At 44.7% G+C, this 18,920-nt stretch overlaps 1 long non-coding RNA gene across 1 annotated transcript; it reads right to left on the bottom strand.

Moving 5' to 3' along the window:
- Positions 1-4,676: 4,676 nt before the first annotated feature.
- On the bottom strand, positions 4,677-9,899 carry LOC112269215. The gene is made up of 2 exons (XR_002960716.1): positions 7,460-9,899; positions 4,677-4,964 (listed from the first exon to the last, which is right to left on the bottom strand). It is a non-coding gene; the product is annotated as an uncharacterized LOC112269215 (long non-coding RNA).
- Between the last annotated feature and the right edge of the window lie 9,021 nt (positions 9,900-18,920).

Genomic DNA, 18,920 nt, shown 5'->3' with positions numbered 1-18,920 from the left:
AACAAACACAGATAAAACTATTTACTCCTGGCAATCACAAAATTATGGCAAATTTTTATCACATTCACTTTAATAGTAGGCTAGAAGTAGTGATCCAACCGGGTTCAATCCCTAAGATTGGATCTGAATCCATACACCTCATGCATGTTGAGTGGGGCCGGTGGAGCGCCAATATTTTTCAGTATGTAGGAGTGTGCGTATCACCTCGTACCCTCACAATTATTTTGTATCATCAAACACTTTAACAGCAGGCAGATATTGAGCATATGGTTTAAGCAGCAACAATAAAAACAGAGAGAAACAACCTGAGATATAATAGTATGAACTATAAATTATACATGTGCAATTTCCTTAGTTACAGTTAGATCAACAGGTCATGATTTGAAAACCCATCATCCTCGATCAGCAGTATCTGTTGGTCACGGTTGTGCTGCCTAGACCATGATTAATGGAAGTGCCCATCGATGAAAAGGAAATCTCAATAAAGTCAGGGGCACATGGAGGAGGAAGACGAAGGGAGGTAGGGATAAGGTTAGCCTTGAGGTGTTGGACGATGGACGGTTGATGGCGAGGCGGTGGGCGAGTAGCCAGCGTTGGAGGGCGCTCGTGACGCCGATGATGGCCAGCAACCCAGTGCTGCCCCCCCGCCGAGAGCGGCCTCGACGGTGGCTGGAGGTGGCGGCGGAGGCACGTCCTCGAGGTGTGGAGGGGGAGAGGGAGCCGGACAGAGGGGCGGCCGCGAAGTGTGGAGGAGGGAGAGGCGCGGAGGGCGGGCCGGCGGCTCATTGAGGAGGAGGGTTCTGGCGGCGGCGGCTCGGTGAGGATAGGATCGGATCGAGCTGAGAAAAAAAATCAGGACGGGGAAGAGGCGCGGAACGTACGTTGGCGGTGGCATCGCGAGTAATTTGTCTAAATTTGACATACGATGGACTAACGTAACTGTAACCGTGGATTAAGGAATAGTAAAGATAAAGATTTATTATCGTTCTATAATTCTTGTCGAAATATTACATATATCTATATGAGTTTTAGGAATAGATATATCCATTTTTAACAAATTTGAGACAAGAATTTAAGAAGGACCTTTTGGCAAAGAGGTACTTCTAAATTCAGTCTCTTCCTCCCTACTCTATGAGTTGTTTCAAACTCACTAAGGGGTTGTGCTCCAGACTAAGGAAAGTGATGTCAAAATTCTGGTGGAGTGGTTCACTTGATAAAAGACGGATGCATTGGCAGTCGTGGCAGAGACGCGGTTCCGAAGTGTGCCGACAGGTTGGGTTTCCGTGACTTCCAATTGTTCAATGCCGCGATGTTGGGCAAGCAAGCTAGCTTGTCGTTTGCTTGAGAAACCGGAGAGCCTTTGTGCTCGGGTGTTGAAAGGGAGGTACTTCCCCGACGGTGATGTCCTGTCGGCGAGGTGCCCAAAGAGTGCCTCCAGAACTTGGAAAGCAATTATTTGTGGGAGGAATGTGTTAAAACAAGGCCTCATCAAAAGAATTGGCGATGGGCAGTCCACGTCATCTGGCTAGACAATTGGCTACCTAATATGCCCTCTCTGAGACCAATGGGAAGGCTCGTGGACGAAGCTGTTAGCCCGGTTCTGGTGGCTGATCTGCCTGATACTAACACAGGTGCATGTGATGAAGAAACCATTCGACAATAGCTGTTTGATCCTGATGCGGAGGTGGTTCTCTGTCTGCCGTGACCGAGAGTAATTTGTGAAGATATATGGGCGTGGAATGAGGAGCTAACGGGCATGTATAGTGTTCATTCTGCATATCAATGGCTGCTGAAAAATTTACATGCTGACCCGGACTTAGCAAGTGGCTCAGATTCTGATGCGGTTGATCTGTGGGGCAGGATGTGGAAACTCAAGATTATTCCTAAAGTCTGTGTGTTTTGGTGGCGTGTGCTTAAGGAGTTGTTGCCTTCTTATACTCCTTTCGTCTTATATTAAGTGACTTTTTATTACATGTACTCACTCTGTCCCATATTAACTGACTCAAATCTGTCTAAATATGGACGCATCTTTATACTAAAATACGTCTAGATATATGTAATAGAAAGTCACTTAATATGACGGAGGAAGTATCTAGATACTTTTTAGGCATAGATAAATATATTTGGAAAAATTCGAGTCACTTAATATTGGGCGGAGGAAGTAGTATTCTGGCTCATAGGCACGTCATGGAGATGGCATGCGGACATACAGAAGAGACTTTGTTTCTGTGAGCATGCCAAGTTATTTTGGGCTGCTTTGAAAGAGCAACAGGGAATTAAACTGCCCAGGCTGCACCCTAGGAGCTGGGGTCTGGTGAATCTGGACGAGTCGGAATAGATTTGTGCATGGAGAGGAAACTTTTCAACCTCTCTGGTCACTGCTGCTAATTGATGAGTTGATCTCGAGCTTGGAGCTTCCTTGGGACTCGGTGCCAATTTTGTATGAGCGTCACTGGGGGAGCCAGGATTTTCAAAATGGGTATGCACAGTTGAGTAAAATAAAAATTCACACGACAAAAAAATTTCACACGACTACATTAACACGGAATTTTACAACAAGGATTGTGTGAAATCATAGCTAATGTGTAATATTGGCAAGTGTTTTAGATGAAACATTGATGTGGATACTTTGGATAATATGGATATTTATGTGATGACATGTATCTTGTTTGGACTTAGTGTTTTGCTAGTGGTGTGCTGATCCATTAGTTTCTTATGTGAAAACATGGCGTGAGTTGTGTGGAACTTACCTTGAGTCAAGTCGTGGACTTGTGCTCGTACTGGTTATTTGTGTGTTCGCTATCAGGTGTTGCCGGAGCTAGAGGAACGTGGTCGATGACGGGATCGAGGGACGAAGCTTGGGAGAAGCTGAGGTCGAGGATCAAGGTCATGCGGGACGTTCGTGCAAAAGAACAATGAAAGTGAAGGCTACGATGATTCGGGAGGGCACCGGTTTGTCGTACATTGTTTATACCGGAGATGTACGGTATTGGAGATATTCGACACGTGATGGTCGAGTTTTGACGACATCACAAAAAGAGTTGATGGCATGGAGTGGCATCGACGTGAAGATATGTAGGTCCAGCCGTGGCTGGATGAGAGCTGTTTAAAGATTAAACAGTAGTGTCATCAAGATGGCGTTGCATGAAAAAGTGGTCCACATTAAAGTTGTGCGCGTCGTCGAGACGGACAACTTTGCTTTTGGAGTCATCTCAATCCGAGGTTGTATGCGGGCCTCACGGGCAAAATACCGACCAGGACAGAGGAGTTCGTGTTGGATTCGGACTCGGTTTAGGGTCACGAATTTTCCTTTATAAATAGAGGACGTCCTAACTAAGGTTTTAGCAAGGATGTGAGGGAACTCAGAGCTTTGGATCTAAATCAATTATTGGAGAGTTTTTGGATGCATGGTTGCATCTTTTGTGGATAAAGAGATTCGTTGGCGGTGTTATCTCTGTTCTTCTCGAATCTTTGTGGATTTTTCGTGCTAGATCTTTCTAACACTTTGCTGCAGGTTTATCACGAGTTCATAATACTTTTCTGCAGGTTTACCACGAGATCAAGGATTGCGATTACTTCATCTTTCTTGTTATTCCTCGAAATCGATTATAGATTAATTCTCGTAACTTTCTGTCAGCTGTTACTGATTTGATCATATCTTTTGATTGGTAAGTTCAATTGAGCTGATTCTTATTGCGTTGGTTAGATAATTTTAATATCTTTCTTTTGCATACTCATACGTATTTTTTGGTTCATACAATCAAAAGTTACGGCTGTTTTACTATCACGGACAGAAAGATGATTTAGGGTTTGAACTTTCAAGAAATGTTTTAATTTGCTTCCGCGCAATCATTCACCTATTGTCTATCTCGATCTCACAGATTGAGAAGAATAGAAACTCGACGCCTGCTGGCCGCTTTTGTGTGCGTGTTCACCAGGTGAGATGCGAGCAAGAGAAACCGATGCGTCGCTGCCTGTCTGCTTCGCACCGGCCGAACAGCCAACTGGACAAACTGGCAAAGTAGATTAATTTACAAAGGCCCTGAATGACCAGGGGAAGTGAGCTAGGAATGCATCACATTTCTTTTTCTATTTCTGTGCGGTACATACAGGCATATGTACTGAGTTTTTTTGGCAAAAATCGTGGGTATGCCTTGCATCCCCTGCCCCTGCTGAGCGTGTCCGATGGAAGCCACCAGCCCAAGGATGGGTTATGTCAACAGTCAACACTGATGGCTCCTTGGACATGGGGAGACGGACTGCTGGTTCTGGATTTGTTGTCAGGGACTCTTTTACAAGCAGGTTGTAAGATGCATACGGGGGTGACAAACATTTTTATCAGTGAATTACTTGTTTGTAGGGGTGTGGAGGCGGCAATCAAACTCCAACATTCCCAAGTGGTTGTGCAGACAGATAGTCAGGTACGGTTGGAAGGTGTACATATTCTGAATGAGATCAAGGCTCTCAGTCTTGTGTTCCAGGCTTTCAAGCTTCAGTATTTAAACCGTAGTGGTAATCTTGCGGCACATTTGTGTGTGAAGGAAGCGTTAAGGATAGTTTCTCCTACTTGCTATGATGTAATTCCTGGTTTTCTGATCGATGCTATCCGATCAGATTGTAATCCTGACAGTTTAGCTTAATAAAGTGGATTGCAATTTAAAAAAAACATGGAAAAATATTAACAAGACGAATAGATTAGTGCTTGACATAAAAAGTCCATTCCCTTGTGTAGAAAGGAAACACATCCATAACAGATCCTCCTGTAGGAGAAAACTAATGTCTTCTTGCTTTGCTACAGTTGCAAAGTACACTTATAAATAAAATTCGTAGTCTAAGGCAAAACTTGAAAATTATTTGTCATCATGTCATGCCGCCATGCGAAAGCTATCATCCATTGCAGAACCAATTCTGCTCTAGCTAGTTCTGCAACCACGTCCTCCTTGCAATTGTCGTATAAAGCGATCCTGTAAAAACAGAACACATTCACATCAATGCGTTAATTTGAAATACCACAGGATTATCCAAAATGCATCACTGTGCAGACTAGCACACTACAAGTTAATTTTGAACAGACATATACTACTATATATAATAAAGTTGTATTTTTTTCTGCAAAGCTAAAATTTTCTTGACCCCCATATTGAAAAAATGTGCATATTGAATTACCAGCCGTTCTAAAAAAATGTGCATATTGATTGGGTAGAGAATAGAAACCAAACAAAAACAACCTAAAAAGATATTAAATTCCGAATGGTATTAATTAGCTATAATTAGCTCTCCGTTTCTTATTAATTGGTGCAGATTTAGTCAAACATGCACTAAATCCGCGCCAATTAATATGGAACGGAGGGAGTAAATATGAATACTACTCCCTTCGTTCTAAAACACAACTCATATAGATTTGTGCACTTGGACCAAGGGAACTCTCGTTTCTAGTGCCTGACCACTCATATTGGATTAATAATAAATGTATATGAGTAGTTATTGGCCGGGTGCGGGTATCAAGAGAAAAATGAGGTGTGTTTTGAAACAAATGAGAAAAATCTATGAGTTGTGTTTTGGAACGGAGGGAGTATGAATTTCTTGACTAATATTACAATTACTATAATTTAGAAACAATGGATATATGTATCGGAATAAATGACATGTCATTGTATAAGCTAAATTGAAAACCGTATTCATAGCTGACATGTCTTATTGGACATAGATGTGCAATGGTACCCTTATTGCACACGGCGTCCCGCTACCGGCCCCGTGCGACAAGCCAACACAACGCATAATTTGAAGCTTTGAACCGTATGCGACAAGCCAACACATCGCATAATTTGAAGCTTTGAACCGTGTGCGATGTGAGACTCAATGCACATGGTTTCAGCTCATAAATCCCTATGTGACGTGACAAATATAGCACACGGTTTTATCTCAGCCATGTGCAAACATATAAATATTGGCATGCAAACATAATAAAAATATGGCATATATTAAGCACTACGAAATAGCATACAAACAACATGCAAAGTAACCACATTGGCATAAGCAGGGATTTCTAGCTAGTCCGTTTTGAGAAGTTGTAGTTCACTGCTTAGGGCAGCTCCAATGTTGAAATAAGGTCGACCATAGCCAACTTTTCATGGTCGTCCTCAAGCAAAAAAGGCTTACGGTCGCCCCTAGCGCTACGGCCCGGCCACAGGGAATAAAGAACAACTAGTAAGGTGCCCGTGCGTTGCTACGGTGTATAAAGAATAGCCGGATATTATTTTTTAAATAGTCGAGCATTATTTTCATTGGGTCTTGCTATGGAATCTTTACACTCTTTAAGAAGTATGTCCTTCCGATTATTGACATGATCACATATGTGATATTTTGACCACCATTTTGTTTAAGACATTGATTTAACCAAACAATAAGATGTTATAGTAGTGTATTTCAAGAAAGATTTAGTAGTATCAAGTTGATGTTGTCGATGTTCATAACTGATAACAATGCATTTTGAATTGATAGTCAAAAATAAAAGGTTTGATGAGCACTAATTTTGAAAGGGCAAGTACTTTGGAATGAGATAGTAATATAATAACCTGATATGTGACTTGAAACGTGATGAGATATTGTCATATATATAGGTTAATCGTCAAGTTACTATCCCCAAGAGCAGAAACCCCTTGTAATTTGTAAACTGCTAGCTTCAATTTTGGGACTGCTGAAAGACTATAGCTTATAAAACTTAAAGGGAATAAGGAATCTAGTCTGCTTTAACATTTTAGTATAATTCTTTCCCGACACGAAGTTCATATTGGTTCGCCAAATAGTTCACAGGAGATATCAATAAGTTAAATGAAAAGATTCACAACACAAGCTCATATTAGTTTGATAACAAACTACCAATTCATCAAAAGATGCTTCAATAAACCAACCCTCGGTGCACATCCCATTCAATTTCTTGAGTATCTATTCAGACATGGTCAAGAAAAAACAGAAGCAAACTGTATTTAGCCATGAGAGCACACAATAAGCAGGTCCTGGAAGCAGCTCCATGCCATTAACAATTTTAGTCGGGGATAGAACAACTCCCTCCTATGTCCTGGTGGCACCCAACGAAACAACCATGTAATCACAAAGTCGCTCCGAAATTGTCCTATTGGTGAGATGGTGATAGCCACAAACCAGGGAATTAAAATTTTTTATGACAGTCTATGTTAACACTTAACATACAAATACCCTTAGCAAACGGTTTATGCAAAACAAAACAAAAATGCATTCCAGCAACCATGTGGTTCTTTGAAACTTTCTGTAAGGCCGTGCTAGCACCCTACTCGAGGCCAAAGATAAGTAAAAGGTAATTGCATGAAAGTATTCCAGAACAGAGAATTCTGCAAAGAGTCGCATATATTTTGCCATAGTGGAGATGCCAGATAAAAACTGTTATGGATTAAAATTGAGGAAAATGCATTGGTTACTAAACTTGGCAGTGGTGTTCACTTTAGTACTTAAACTCGCAAAAACAGCACCGCGGTCACCAAACTTGGCAATCTGAAGTCACCCGAGGTCCGAATGTGGGTTTCCGTCATTAACCATGGGTTAGCTCGCCACATGGCGGTGACGTGTCCATGATGGGACACACCCGAGGGGCCTGAATGAAAATTTGCCACCGCCAGTTCGCAAAAGCTCAGGGTTAACGAACGAAACCCATAGTTGGACCTTGTGTGATTCAAGTGGGGGGCTCTGGAAGTTGTAGAAAAACGAAGTTGAGTTTTTTTCTTCTGAACTGGCGATGGCGATCTTTCATCTAGGCCCCTCGGGTGTGTCCCATCATGGACACATCAGCACCATGTGGCGACCTAACCCAGGGTTAACGACCGAAACCCACAGTTAGACTTCAGGTGATTCGAAATGGCCAAGTTTAGTGACCGCGCTGCCGTTTCGGTGAGTTTAAGGACTAAAGTGAACACCACAACCAAGTTCAGGGATCGCCAACGTTATTTCCTCATTAAAATTGAAGTGGTTATCCAATTTTATTCAAGTGGAAAAGCTAAGTTCAATACATTAATGAACGAAATCAGTGACAAATCGAAAAATCAGACCTTCCTGCATACAAAGTTAATGAGAACCAACATACTGATGGATAATATGTGACCAAATACTGCTATTTGACTTCGTTTTATTACGAATTGGTGGTGATTAGTGAGGGCTCGCCCAAATACTGCTACTCCCTCCGACCCATATTACTTGTCTCAGATTTAGTACAAAGTTGTACTAAATTAGTGACAAGTTCTGGCCGGAGGGAGTATTTGATTTCGCTCTGTTACGAACCCTTTGATGACACATATTCAAGAATGCACATATAAATTTTACTAACCAAAATTCAGAATGAGATTATATGCCAAAATATATATACTGATATGTGGCTACAGAAATAGTCCCTCCGATCCATATTACTTGTCAAAATATTATATGTATCTAGACACTTTTTAGGCATAGATATATTCATATTTGGAAAAATTTGAGACAATTAATATGGATCGGAGGGAGTAATAAAATTCTCATTTCTATGCTTTGTAAAGCAGAAACTTAAAACGACTTTTTACCAGCATGTAAATGATACTACAGAATGCAAGGTATTCAAAGTGAAGTACTAAAATAAAGGATTTCACTTTGAATGCCTTACCAGTTCAAAATAAGCATTACTATCATGTGCTATAATTACCCAATCATACGAAACCTTGACGGGAATGGAAGCCACGGGAGACACATACTAATTCGATGATCGAGCTTGCACATGCTTGTACAGGAGGCATAAGAAACATACGAACTGTATCCAATCACGGCGATCCATACGAACTGTATCCAATATGAAGTGGTCCGCCTTCGTGTTCACCCCAGCGTCGTCGCCGTCCTCCTCTGTCGCGCCAAAACTCGAGCCGCTTGCCTCAATCATCTCCCGCTCGAGGAACTGCTCATCGTACGCGCCATCGTCTGAGGCTCTCGACGCTGCGGGAGGTCGTCGGCGCCGCGGGGATGAAACCGCGGGAAACTCTCTTGCATATCATCAACAAAAATCTGATGCTATCAGCCAGTTCATTCTTCAATTATAACCGGCGGTTGAATTCAACAGGATTGGAGAAACCGACGAATTTAAGGATTGAAGAAACTGACGGGATTGAATTTGAGGGCGACTCCCGCGAGATCTCGCATGGGCGGGGCCGCCGGGTCGCCTTGTTTTGCCGTCGTCGTTGGCTCTGTGGGCCGGCGGCCACCGCCGGTCACCTTGCGCTCGGGGGGCCTTGACCGAGCTAGGAAGGGAGGAGAGGGAGGCCTTGACCGAGCTAGGAAGGGAGGAGAGGGAGGCCTTGCGCAAGGGAGTAGCACCGGCGGAGAAAGGAGGTGAGATCTCGCGCCGGTGGCAGGAGGCAGCAGCGCCGGCGGGGTCAATCGCTGGGATGCTAGCCCCGAGAACCCACGCTGCGTCGTCTCCGCGGGTCGGCTGCTACCTTGACGGGGGTGGAACCGTGAAAGGACAGACACCTTGCGGGAAGTTGGAACAGTAAAGCAGGTCCCACGGACAGAAGGAGAGACGTGCGCGACCTAGGACCGCCACCAAATGCCTCTTTTATAGGAGTTAAAATATCTCTAGCGCGTTTCTCGGCTTTGGAAATGGTAGTTGCTCTTGCCGCGATCTTGGGGAAACGCCGGCATGAATAGTTGGAGACGATGGCCATCGCTGAACTCGCAAAACAAATCAAGAACGGCGGTGGCCGCCGCGCCTTAGAACTCGATCGGAGGTAGCCGCTGCGTCCGAGTGGCGGAGAGGTGCGTCTGCGCGTTTCTCGGCGAGGGATGCGGGAGGCGGGGAAGAGGCCAGCAGGCGGCGGGAGATGCGGCGGCGGCAAGGGAGGCGGCCACTCAACGACCGCCACCAGCAAACAAGGAAGCACTCCGCTGCAGATTCGCCATGAGGTCAAGAAACTAATCGCCTGGAGCTTGAACGGGCCACCCAGCTGCCATATCCGAGCAGTGGGAGGGAGATTGGTACCAGGAGATTGGGGATTTGTGCACGATTTGCCCAGGTGAAGAAGGAAATTTGCAAATGACGAAGGAGCGACATGGATCTAGCGGTTGCAGGTCAGGGGAAATACCAAGGAAGGAGAGAGATTCGTGAAGGCAGGAGGGGGAAAGAACTTGTGATAGGTGAGAAGAGGCAATAGTCTTTAAACATTGAACGGAGGGAGGCAGTTGGTAGAATACCAATAGAGTATAGCAGGTGGGCTCCACCTTAAGACCTGCTTAGTCTTTAAACATTGTGTGGGTTTTAGTTTGTTATAGCACAAAGAGTGGGTTCCACCTTAAGGTCTACTTAAGATTTAAGGACTGGAGATGCCCTTACTCATACATATTAAATGCATAAAGATACTGGGTGTATATTAATGGCTTACCTTCAGATTACTTACTTAACACTGGTTTCACAGAGAGGTATGCTGCAATCACTGAGCAACTTCAAAATTTCGTCGACCTTTGCATCGATCTTTCTACACTTGATGACTACCCTCTTCCCTTTAAGAAATGACTTTCCCAATGTAACATAACTCACTTCTGTTTTCACCTTGGAAGTTGGGCTGATTTCAAAACAAGATATATATTAGTTGCAAAAAGAGTTATACATAACTCACAGACTTACAAGGGTTATTCATATCGAGAACATGAACATAGAACGACCTTACCATATTAGTTGCAAAAAGAGTCTCTCTAGTAATGTAATCTTCTGAAGAAAGCGAGCGAGCGTGGTTACATTGTCATACTCACACTGCTTGTTAAGTTCCGAAGTCTTCAACTTGCTAATGGTGGGGCACCATGCCAAATCTCTCGGTAAGATCATCTGGATATATAGAGTGAGCGCAACCAAAGGAGTAAGAATGTGCAGTGCTAGAATATTAATTTGTGAATTACAATACGCAAGTGCGAAAAGGTATTACACAGACAACCTAGGGCATATTGGACTATTGCACTAGTTTGAATTTGATTGAACTTTTAAAGAAAATCTCGAGTAATGTCTAGTCAAATACCCAGACAGCTCATTTTGAGAACCTTTATATATATAAACTGAAAGAACAAAATTGCATCTATAACTTGTCAAATAAATATTTGGGAGAGCAAAATAAAATACTCACTCAGCCACCTTATAAAATGAAGCATGCATCCAGAATTTACACATTATCTACTTTTCTAGTAATTAATGAGTGAGTAGTAAAATTTAAGCTTTGCATACGACAGACCTTTCCATCAGGAGTCCACCAAGGCATGCTCTCAAGGGACGTCCGGGCTAATGGGCTGAGCAGGAAAGGAACAAAGCCTGTTTGCTCGCCAAGTTTGCTCGGTGCGAAGTGAAAACGAGCCCAAAAGGCTGACTCGGGTCGGGCTGGAACCTTGCTGGAATGCTGGGCCGAGCCCAAAAGCGTCCACCCTGAGCTGCCGATGCGGAAGCGTCGCGTCCTTGCTCCTGCAGCAGTTGGTTTTTGAGGGCAACTCCGGTGGCGTTTCGGTCCATTTGGGTCGCCGGCAAGTGGCAAATTGTTTCCTGGTATGGTTTTGCCCTAGAGGGGGCTGAATAGGCGTTTTGATTTATATTTTTTACGGATTTGGCGCTATATATCCTACATGCGGAATTAAACTAGACGGATATTTTCAAGTACAAATCCTAAATATGCTAGGCTCAATTATAGTGCACCAACAACTTAAACTATAACAAGATGACCACTTAATAAACAACAAGCTAGCACAAGATATAAGATAGCACAAAACACATATAAGATAACATATGACTTCAAGTTAGATGGCTATCACAAATTAACGTACAAGTGAATGAACTCGGTTTAGTAATACTTGAGGTACGCGGAGATGTTGATTTATCCCGACAATCACTTCCTAGTAATCTAATCACCGTTGGAGAGGTGCCGGTATACACCGAATCCCAGAAATGCCACCGAAGGCTCACCTTATTTTCCTCGAGCCCCTTCCACGAAGTTGGGACTCATTCACTTCGGCTAGCTTCTTCCTCCACTCCAGAGATGGCAAGCCCCAATGCCACTTCACAAATCCCACGAAGGGAAACCTCGGGCCTCTTCACAATCTCCACGAAGAGGTCACTAGGCCAACCATCTCTAAGCCATCTAGGAGGTGAACCTCCAAGAAAAACAAGCTCACAGGCTCTTACTCGAACAAATCAAGGTGGAGAGCTCAAACCAATGCACCAAATGCAAAGCAAGAACACAAGAAATGTTCAAATTCCTTTCTCTCTCAAATCCGACCCAAAGCAACAAATGCTAAGGTTAAATTGGAGAGGAGGAACAAGGGATGGAGGATTGGGGGCTTGGGTAGAGATCAACCAATGAACCCTCCAACTAGATCCCCAAATTTGCCTTCACTTAGATGGAGGATTTGGGGCTTGGGGGAGGTGGAGAAAGCTCTCAAAGATGCGGTATTTTCAGATCCAAGAGGTGCCTCTCCTGTGGGGAAGAAGATCTCTTTATATAGGGCCCCCACAAATCTGACCGTTGGAGCCAGTTTGGGTGAATCCAGTGTCCGGAATTATGGGCGAGGATTTGGATTTTGGCACTGTAGCAACTGGAGGCTATTGGACTCTCGAGACCACTTTTCGGAACCACCCCGGACAAAATCCGGGCATATGGAATCTCGTCCGGAAATCCGGACCAAAATCCGGATGCACAGCAGTAGCAAAAACAACAGAAACCACTCACATGAAAACGCTAATAACTTTTGCATACGAACTCCGTTTTTGAGGAACTTGGTCTTGTTTCGAAGATAACAATGAGCTCTGCTAACTCAAATAGAAAACCAGCAACTATAAACCAAAAGAGATGATGCAAAATATGCAAAAGTTTGAGCACTCTATGCGTGACGAGTTTAAGGAGCATGCCCGAAAGCCCTTCTTGATAGAATGGCTATCGAACCTATAAACGGGTCCCACCAAACTCCTTGAGACCGGTAAAAATAGAAAAACCCAACTAGAATATACCTTTTTCTTGTGCAATCCATTTGAGGTTGATGTAGGTGTTCATGCTCGTCTAAAGATGGAATCCTTTGCTTCATCACTGACACTTGGTGAAGATTCTCAATTTCCTTCCCCATACTCCATTGTGGGAGCCCTTCACTTTAAGCACTTTCACACGTGCTCGCCGGCTTCGGCGTACAACAGTTCAGACTCAATGTTGACGCCCTCTTGCGTTTCCTCGCCCCATTGCTCGTCGATTCCTCCCTCATAGGCTTGGCCATCTTGGCCTATGAGGTCCTCCATGAACTGCTCCGGCTCCAGCAAGTAATCCGGGTAGCCCGGATCTGCGGTCTTCTAGGTGGCCGTGCCTGGCACTTGGCGGAACAGGATGCAGCCATGCTGAAAAGAGGAGGCAGGGAAAGGACGTGGCTCCTTGGTCGGGAAAACGGGCGTCGTTGCCAGGGAAGTGTTGAGGTCGATGTCATCGCCACCGAATGCGGACGATGCCCATTCTGCGATATCCGACGACTTTGACCTGGACGATGAAAGCCGCGTTGGCCAGCCCGATACAAGCGTCGTCGGTCGTGGTTGCTCAGGGTGGCTCACCACGCTAGACTTCGTGCTCGCCGCCGTTGTTGGCAAGCGGGATGCCAAACTGCCGAGGAGAGAGAGGGCTTGCATCGCTTCCTCCTATCGCTCTTTGGCGGCAGCAGCTTCCCAGAGCTGTCGCTCCATGTCCTCCTGCCGCTCTTTGGCGACTACCTCGTTTGCTTCATGCCTGAGCTTCCCCACCCGCCGTTGCCCCCTCTTCTTGGACTCGATGACCCTCGCCTCCAGGGGTCAGCTCCTTCTTTGGCTTCTTGAGCTGCGAGGCGGGGGCGGGAGCGGCAACGGCGGGGGCTGGGCCACGGCTGGTGCGGCGACATCTGGGGCTGGAGCGTTGGTGGTGGGAAGAGGGGCAGGAAAATTTTCGTCTGCCATGGCGAGGGCGCGCGAGAGGGGCAGTGGGGAAGAAGAGTGGGAAACTGAAATGTGGTGGCGGTCGTAGACGGGACGGCCAAGGGTATATCGAGGGCGGACGAGCAGCGTTCCGTTTCTCGTCCGCGCGTGACGCAAACCCGGCTCAGATTTGGGTTGGGAATAGGTCACGCCGGACCGAAATCCGGATGCCAGCGGAGATGGGTCAATCAGACTGATCCGGCACAAATGGGTCGCCCTGCTAGAGTTGCCCTGATCCTCCTTGGACTCCGTCGAGGTCGGCAGCATTTCCCTTGCAGACGCGTCTGAGTTAAGCTCAGTGAGTTACTGAGAAGAAGGGAGTGTAAAAACCTGCCCTTATTACCAGGTAACGCTAGCAGGCGGAGCTGTTCCTACACCCATGTCTCCTATTTATGATTCTTGATAATGTACATGCAGGCACTGCAATAACAAATAAAAAAGAGTAGCACGTGCATGAAAACAATATTAGGCCATATGAATCGAGATACCTGGGAAGAACAAACAGCAAGAACAGAATCTTAGGAGAAAAAAGATAAAATCTCCGTCACCCTAATAATTGAAAAAAAGAGAGGCTGAGATCTTTGATTTGTTGAACCAAAGAATCAATCAAGATGATCTGAACGAACAGCTCGCTAGAGGTGAAGCACTAGTCAGTTCGACTTATCACCATCTTGGTAATATTGTGCATGTGTAACCCTATTTATCAATGGACATGATTCTCCAAATACTAACTTTAAGGCAAACCCTAAAATGTACGGTAGTGAGGCTTATTTGCATCAATGGGCCAAATCAATGCCAAGATTATGGCACACAACCTGGCAAGAACCAATGACAAGATTAGAAATGAAAAGGGGTGTGTCTAGGGAGCTAGTCAACTTCGATCGATTTGAGCGGTTTTCTTTTTTACCTTTGTACTGCTTCTGCTTGCACACAATAGAGCACACTAGATAATGATTGATCTTCTCTTCTCATTTCCCTTGTGTGTATGTGACGTCCCAATTGGTACATGCGTGCCTGCGCACGCGGGTGTGTGTTTCTTCGGAGTTTGAGATCACAATAAAAAGCATTCGTCGTTATAGTAACATAAATCCAGTCCTCACTTATATGCTCTACAAATTTTAAAACGGTGCTAAAAAAATTAAAAATTGAAAAATTACAGATCCTGACGAAAGCACACTTGCACAACACAACCAACGCCACGGAGAAAGGAAAAAGGCAACAAAATAATAACAATCAAATTTTAAAAATTGCAGGTAAAACTTTATGCACGATTTTAAAATTGCAGGTGAAAATTTATGTGCGATTCTAAAAATTGTAGGTGAAATTTTATGCGCGATTCCAGAAATTGCAGGTAAAATTTTATGCGCGATTCTAAAAATTGCAGGTGAAAATTTATGTGAGATTCTAAAATTTGCAGGTGAAAGTTTACGCGCCATTCTAAAATTTGCATGTAGTTTTCCAAAAAAAATAGAAGGTGAAAGTTTATGCGCGATTCTAAAAAAATAAAAGATGAAACTTTATGCGATTCTAAAAAAATTCCAGGTGAAAATTTATGCGCGATTCTTAAATTTGCAGGTGAAAGTTTGTGCATGATTCTAAAAACTGCAGATACACACATAAAAAAACCCATACTCAGACCAACGCAAAAGTCTTAATCCTAACCATACAAAAACCCACAAGGCCACGAGCAACCTATTCACCTGAAGCCCACGAGAAAATCCATCGGAAAGCCCCGAGCTAGGGGAAGATCGATCGATTGGTTCGGCTCGTTGACTGAGAAATTCAATTCTCAATCGACTGAGACCTAGCAAAACCGAAAAGAAAAACAAAACAAAAGAGATTGCAGTACTGAAATGAAAACAGCTATTGTAGAATAGTGCTTCAAAAAAATATACATACGTACAACGTTAATTTGGTCTAGAACATTCTTATCAGTTATACCACTATATAGCAAGCCAAAACATTTGAATTGTCCAGTAATGTAAACTTCATCTGGACATTTCTAAACTGGCTATTACAGTGCCCAACAGCGCATCCAAAACCTGAAGAACAAATTAAAAACAAGGGAATTGTAATGAGGTGCTTATCCTGAAGAGAACTGTAGTATTGCTGCTAGATGGCTGGGCCGCTGTCGGGGGAATGACTCCGGATAGGGTCATGAAGACACATAATAACCAATTAGGCAGAAGCTGGGCCGGCATACGTAAATAAACCGGCACTCATAAGCCGACTTCTAACAGGAGTATGCCGGCATCACTACTTTGTCTCATGTGTTTACAGGATAGACGAAAGCTACCTTATCTCGGCTGGAGCCGGGATATACCAACGGTCATATCCTGGTCTTCCGGTCTAAAGTAAAGTTATGCTCCTTTGATGACGAAAAAGCGGTCGCTGCTCACGTCGTCGTGCCGGACGACTGCATAGTGACGGGCCGTAGAAGGACGATGACGATAGCCGGGGCATGGCTACAGTACGCGCCGTCTCACTGTACGAAAAGCACAAGGCTGCATTGTCCCCTCCCGGACAATCCGGAGGGAACCACGGGCAGTACCCGGCGGGTCCGGGAGCATGGCTACAGTGGCCGGTTGCCCCACCTGGTAGGGAAACGCTCCCGCCCTATAAATAGAGGCGTTAGCCCTCCTCTGAGAAGGGTTCCAAGATTCAATACTAGGCTACTTCTTCTTCTTCCTCCTCTCAAAACAGCTAAGGAGCACCATTGTAGCTCTTGTCTATCTCGACTAATACAAACTAAGGCAGGAGTAGGGCTCCGAACCTGGGTAAACATCGTGTGTTCATTACTTTGTGCGTGGTTTCGCTACGCCATCCCTCCTCCGGATCCTCCGTCGTCCATCAGCCTCGTCTTAAGCCATCTCATGACATCTGCCGTGACACCACCACGACAGCCGCAAGCCAGCAAAGTAAGATAAACAAAAGCAAAGGTCAAAGTTTTGCATCCCAAATATGGCTAGACGCCTACATTGCTAGAGCGACCTGTCCGTCCTTCTCGTGACGGTTCTAGTGCCTTCGGGCGACCAAGGCTGAGGTTCCGACAGAATCCGGCGGCAACCACAGTTTTTCTCACCCAAATCCATAGTTTGGCCTTGAGACCTTGCAGTGGCAATTCGCACAGGTGCTTTCGCAATACAGTGTGTCTAAACATCCACGGAGTGTGAGCTGAGGCGGGATCCAAATCCTTCAAATTCTCCCAGATTCTTCTGAATCTCGCTCAAATCCACCATCCTTTTCCATTCCCCATCCATTTCTCAGCCTTTCGTGTGCAGCTAGGGATCATGATCGTAAAACACCAAAACCTAGCAAGGAGGCGGGAGGAGGAAAGTGGTGGCAGTGCGTGGCTGTAGGGTGACGCATGGCGGCGGTGTGGGTGGTGCCCTGCGGGGTCAGCTCCGGAGGTGGTCTGGTGCAATGGAGGGTGTTGAGAAGAAACTAGATTCTCTATGTCTCTCAGATGTAGAGAAGAAAGGAGTTAAGCTAGGGAGAAGGAATGCTAACCAAGTAGAATCTGGAAAGCTTCAAGCAGTTGGCAAGCTGATGTCTGACAAGCCCGGGAGGGAGGATGCATTGATAAACACCCTCGGCAGGATTTGGTGCCCTTTCAAGGGAATCGACTGCAAGGACCTAGGTATGAACAGGTTCCTTTTTTACCTTTCGTGAAATAGCAGGAAAGAAGAGAGCTCTCAATGATGGGCCATGGATGCTCAACAAGTGTTTCTGGTGGTAGAGAATTTCAATCCAGCCAAAACCTTGGATGAATATGAATTTAGGTTCATACCAATCTGGGTAAGGGTGTATGGCATTCCTATGGGGGATATGAATAAGGATTCAGGTGAGGACATAGGAAAGGAAATTGGGGAAGTTTTAGATGTAGATGTTGATGATTGTGAAATGGCCATGGGAGAATACATGAGAATTAAAGTAAGGCTGGATATAAAGAAGCCACTAATGAGGGGTCTCACTATCCTTGTGGAGGAAGATGAGGAGGGACAAGTAGAGGCAGACGAAGACAATATTACAGGGGAGGGGGAGAAAATGAAAAAGAGAAAGGACGGCTTGTGGTTTTTAAATATGAGCATCTCCCAGATTTTTGTTACATCTGTGGGCTGATTGGACACAGCCATAAAGCATGTCCAAATAAAGAAAAGTTGTGAACTAAGCAAGAGTTTGGCCCGTCGTTAAGAGCAGATGTGTGGAGAAAATCTTCAATTGAAGAAAATAGAAGCAGAGGGTCACAAGAAAGATGGGGCTTTGGAAGGAGTATTAGTGCGGAGTAAAGGAAGTGATGCTGGTCCCTGGAGAAAAACCTCTTCTGAAAATGAAGGCATAGCAGCTGCTTATAGAGCAGAACAACTAAATGTAGATGGCAGGAAGCTGATTAGTAACGAGGAAAATGGCGGAAAGGTGAGGAACAGCTCGTTAGAGCCTCAACCCAAACCTGTGGAAGAAGATATGTCCAAATCAGCACCTATGTTGCTAGACCCAAAGGTGTTAACGGAGGAGAATGTTAGAGAAGATATTATTCTAGAGACAGAGACACCACGAACACAAAATAAAATGACATCTGGAATAGCTGAAAAACAGGAAGAAGGTGGGAAAGCGAACGGAACTAATTTGTCAAGCAACAAGAAGGGTAAGGAGTCTCAAAAGGAGTGTCAAGATGTTGCTAAGAAAACTTCTAAAAATGGTAAACAGGGCACTTTCAGGAGGTTCGCAAGAAACAAAGTGGAAAGAGTAAAATCCGTTGGTGACTTGTCAGGACAGAAAAGAGGGGCTAGTGACATGGAAATTGATGTGGACTTTGAAATTGTGAAGAAGTCCAGAATGGAGATAGACAAAGAAACAGAGGCGAACGACGGGGCTTTTACGAATCAAGGCTCCCCCAAATCACCTCATGAGAACGCTGGGC

The sequence above is a fragment of the Brachypodium distachyon genome, chromosome 5 (assembly GCF_000005505.3).
Source record: "Brachypodium distachyon strain Bd21 chromosome 5, Brachypodium_distachyon_v3.0, whole genome shotgun sequence".
Classification (NCBI taxonomy): domain Eukaryota; kingdom Viridiplantae; phylum Streptophyta; class Magnoliopsida; order Poales; family Poaceae; genus Brachypodium; species Brachypodium distachyon.
This window is presented reverse-complemented; position numbering and strand designations above follow the sequence as displayed.